General features: G+C 42.2%; 1 long non-coding RNA gene across 6 annotated transcripts in view; it reads left to right on the forward strand.

Moving 5' to 3' along the window:
* The first annotated feature begins 4299 nt into the window (after positions 1-4299).
* The window catches only part of LOC106037448 (uncharacterized), a 64515-nt gene continuing 63947 nt past the window's right edge, over positions 4300-4867 (forward strand). For all 6 annotated transcript variants that reach the window (XR_001208038.3, XR_001208036.3, XR_001208037.3 and 3 more), the window contains exons 1-2: positions 4300-4416; positions 4520-4655. This is a non-coding gene — a long non-coding RNA (uncharacterized lncRNA). The remainder of the gene's footprint in view (positions 4417-4519; positions 4656-4867) is intronic.

Consider the following 4867-nt stretch of genomic DNA (forward strand, 5'->3'; position numbering starts at 1 on the left):
GGTATATTCCTTTGGGAAGATAATGACAGAGCTTGTCTTTCATGAAGACGTTGAAAATAGATCGTAGTCTAAAAGTTATATCATTTTGGATAAGCAACCAGTTTTGTTAGAAATAATAAAGTATAAAAAAAAATACAGAAAAGCTAATACAGCACACACATATTTTAGCACTGTAGGAAGTTCTTATCAATATGAGTATTGTTTTTTCCCGCCTTTTGGAAATCAGAAGGGAGGGAGAAGCTTATTAATTCAACATTTCATTTTTAAAACATAAAGAGAATTCAACACAACACAACAATCCTCTAACAAGCAGAATTATGATTGTGTCTGATAAGGTGGGTGCAATCCAGGCTTACATCAGGCTTGATTTTAATTCAGTCATAGTTATTGCATGCTTCTATGAAGGCTGTGAATAACCTTTCTTTTTTTCCAGTCTTTCTAGTGTTACTCCAAGAACTTTAGACAGAAGCCTTCAGAGGCAGAAAATGAATCTGACTCCAAATGACCACCAGTGAAAGAAAGGGATATGCAGAGATTATTCTTTGAAGCAAAAGGCTCCTCAATCTGAAGGGGTTCTATTGTACCTATCAGCTTTAAACATTTAACTATTTATACAGCAGACAGAAAATGCAGACAATATTTAAGTCATAATAAATCTTACCGCACTGGACAGAAGAGGAAATGTAAGTTGGCACAGTAGGAAGTCAACAGCACCATCCTTACTGGAAAGTGCCATAGGCGAAACACCTGTTGACTGATGAGATAACAGTATGGACAGTTTTGTAAGATTTCTGCCTGTCTGCATTTTGTTCAGGAAATTCCAACCCCTGAAATTACAAAAATATGTAAGTTTCAGTTTGCTTGAAGTTTTGCTTTTCTTTTTTTTTTTTTTTTTAGATTGAGTTTCTAGCCAGCCCAAACCAAACAGCTGTGACAAAAACATGGGGAAAAAAAAAAAAAAAAGTAATCTGTAAGAGTTAAACACTAATGAACAAATAATAACATGAAGTTATTTCTTATTTTAGAACATAATCTTGATTTCTTTCAAGAGTTGCACATAGAAATGTCCCTTCCTAGGGCATTTTCTGCTAATTATCTGCTAATACATTTGCATCTTCAAAAAATCCACAGTTCAGCTCCTAAAGTGTTCACCATCTCTGATTTTATATTCCCATGATCTGTATGTCCCTTCAGAACCTTATTTTCTATCTTAAAATACCACACAATTCCCTACCTAGCCTCCATGATTTGCACTGAGTATAGGTGAGGAGTGAGCATAGAAGAAATTGTTTTTTTAAGTAAGAGAGGTAGAGTTGTGTCATTTTTGATCAAAATGTTCTCTGTAGCAACATCAGAAAACAACACCCACCACTGGGCCTGAATATCTATGAAAAATCTCTTAGAACTACTGGATTATATTGAATAAAGATAAATAAACTTATGTAGTTAGCACTGAAAGTTCAAAAATTTTCCATTTCTCAGGTATCAGGAAGCTGTTTAAAGCTTGGCATTGGGCTGGACTAACTATTCAATAAAAATCAGGGAATATGAGAAAAATTGAGCAAAACTCCAGTACACATTTTAAAGACAGCTTGGTGAACTGAAAATTCAGTTAACCTCTCAGGAGTTACTGTGCAAAATTTCGAGATTAAATTCAATTACAGGGTGAAATGGACATTTTTATTTTTGCTTCAAGTGCAAATTGTAACACATCAATGAACATGAAGCTGTTTCCAAAGCCTCCATTACCGTTTTTAAGGAGAAAAATAATTCTTTAGTTTTCAGTATTTATTGCCTGTTAATAATACAAGTGGCTCAGAAGGAGTTAAGGGAACAGGGACCTATCTACAAGGCAGATCACCTGCTGAGATGAGATACAAATCCAGGCATGTGAATGCACAGGAGCAAAACTCAATTTACTCCTCCCAGCCCACAACAAAGCCATACTTGTCCATTTAGATACACTAAGTTGCTTCTAAAGAGCAGAACTTCATTTTGAACAATATAATATAAAACTCTGTTTTCCATATAAACATTATTTATGACTATTCTTCCTTCTGCTGCAGCAACATCAATGTTCTTTTTTATCTTCATCTTTGACTTGCCTATTCTGTGTCTCTGTCACTAACACTGGGTTAAGGAGAAACACTGCAAAAGAGTACAGAAGCTGAAAGGGAGTTATGGAAGCCAAATGACAACATAATCTTAAACTAGAAAGAAACAGTGCGAAGGATGAGTGTAAATGGGCAATTTAAAAACAGTGCAATGTGACAGACCTTTGAGATAGGTGGCTTACAGACACTGGTGTTCAAATGAGATATAGTGAAACATCTATATGTATGTACATCAACAGCAGTAGCTCCAAGGAGCAGGATGAATTGCAGGCACATCGCCCATAACAGACTGCAGACTCCATCCACTGCTACAGTTAGGCCATCACTTTGAAGGTTATTTAAGGCACGCTGGCAACATACATAGGAGAAGTTTTCTATGGCTTGCAAATGGGAAAAATTACATACAAAAAGGCTACAGCTTTAAATTTTAAAGCACCCAAGAATTGTCAGCACCTGATAACCGAGTGTTTTATCAAACTCCACACAAGTGTGGCCCAATGACCAAGCGCCATGTCACCAGGCACTGTGCTACCTGCACTGTCTTCTTACAAACATCAAAGAAGTTTTGAGCCTTACATGTTGTATTTTAATAGTTATGATGGTTTTACCCTACTACACAGCTGAACTCCACTACAACTGCACCCTTACTTCCCCTCCTCAAATTAAAAAGGGAAGAAAATACAATGGAAAGGGCTCAAGGGTGGAGGTAAGGACAGGGACATCCCTCAACAATTATCATCATGGGCAAAACAGATTCAGAGTGGGGAGAGAAATAGAATCTATCACCTATCACTAACAGACTAGAACAGTGAGAAACTAAAAGCAAACTAAACACACCTTCCCTTACAGCCACCCTCTTGTATGTCCTTCCCCAAAGCAGCACAGGGGAATGCGGAATGGGGGCTGTGGTCAGTCCCTGACACTTCGTCTCCTCTGCTCCTTCACAGTCACTCTCTGCCCCTGCTCCACGTGGGGTCCCTCCCACGGGATGCCGTCCTTCCCAAACTATTCCTGTACTGTCTGCCCACAGGCAGCAGCTCTTCAAGAACTGCTCCCACATGGCTCCGTACCATGGGGTCCATCCCCCAGGAGCAAACTGCTCCAGCAGGGTCCCCCACGGGCGGCAGCTCCCCCCAGACCCCCTGCTCCTGCGTGGGCTCCTCCCCGCAGCCTGCAGCTCCGGCCCGGGGCCTGCTCCTGTGGGGGTTCTCCATGGGCCGCAGCCTCCTCCAGGCCACATCCACTTGCTCCACTCCATCGGGGGCTCGTCCACGGGCTGCAGCGTGGAGATCTGCTACATGTGGGACCCATGGGCTGCAGGGGGACAGCCTGCTCCACCAGGGGCCTCTCCTCCTTCTGCACTGAGCTTGGGGTCTGCAGGGCCATTTCTCACTCATCTCTCCCAGCAGCTGTTGTGCAGCAGTTTTTTTTCCCCCTTCCTAAATCTGCTTTCACAGAGGCAGAAACAACATCGCTCATTGCCCAGCTTTGGCCAGCGTCGGGTCCCTTTTAGAACCTGCTGGCACTGGCTCTGATCTGACATGGAGCAGGCTCTTCTCGTAACAGCCACCCCTGCGGGCCCCTGCTACCAAGCCCTTGACACATAAATGCAAGACAATGGTACAGAAATTCAAGCAGGGTAGTTCAATAAAGAAAGCAAAGATGTACTGAGTGAAATAAATTTAAAAGATCTGAGTGGATGCTGACCTTCTGCCCCTCTCTCCTCACCAGTGCCTTTCGTCTTCCTCTCACATAGCAGCCTTCAGTAGCTGCCATGACAAAACCTGGTCAACCTCCCCCAGCTGCCCTGGGAGCTCTCCTCCATTTTATTACCCCCAAAGCTGTGCTGTGGCTGGCAGCAAAACCCTTTCCTCAGGGCAGTGTCCCCCCGGCCTGCCCCTACTTGCAGGTGCCACCTTCCAGAAACCTCCAGAAGCTTAACTTGAGCCTCTGCTGCCACTGCAGGGGCCTTGGCCATCAGGGCTGCCACGGTCAAGGGAGCCACCAGAAGCCAGCAGAAGGAAGCCATCCCCGAGGGTCACAGCAGCTTCTTCGCACAGGCAGGAGTGCTTCTGGTGACTCTTGATGTGGGGATTTATGTTTAACCACTGAGCTGAAGTCAGGGATACGACTTGGAAGGAGGCGGGGTCGGTGTGCCTCAATTATACTGTTTTTGCCTTTAAAGTGATGAACATGAAAGGAAAGCCTTCACTTCACTATTGCAATCTGGAGATTTGTGTCCTTAGCCTAAGCTTGAAGGAGGAAAAATAAGAATGAACACTTGACCATCTGACTCCAGAAGGTGAATCAGGGGAGAAAAGAGACTTTTAACTCTAGGCAATTTGCTGTAGATACAAGCTGTTTCTTATCATATTTAGTTAATCAGCAATTTCTTTGTTTTTAAGGATTATGGGCACTGATTAAAAACAAATCTCTGCTCTTTTTCTGAAAGTCTCACTGCTCAGCCATGAAAGCATTACCACAAAAGTATTTCTGTGAAACAGCATCTTCCCACAAGCGCAACCTCATTTCAATATCAAGGTAAGAGTCCAAAATGTGTACACAGCTTTTCATAATATGCGCAGAACCATCTAGCATAGGATTATTTTTAAAAGACTGAAAAGAGAAAAAGGAGGCCTGCTTATCTGTTTCCAAATCACAACAGGATCATACAATATAGCTTATGTCTTAATAAGAGATTTTTAAAAAGAAATCTTGAATTATTAAATTGATTGATATTCTTCCCTCTGGGA

Source organism: Anser cygnoides, chromosome 13 (assembly GCF_040182565.1).
Source record: "Anser cygnoides isolate HZ-2024a breed goose chromosome 13, Taihu_goose_T2T_genome, whole genome shotgun sequence".
NCBI classification, from domain to species: domain Eukaryota; kingdom Metazoa; phylum Chordata; class Aves; order Anseriformes; family Anatidae; genus Anser; species Anser cygnoides.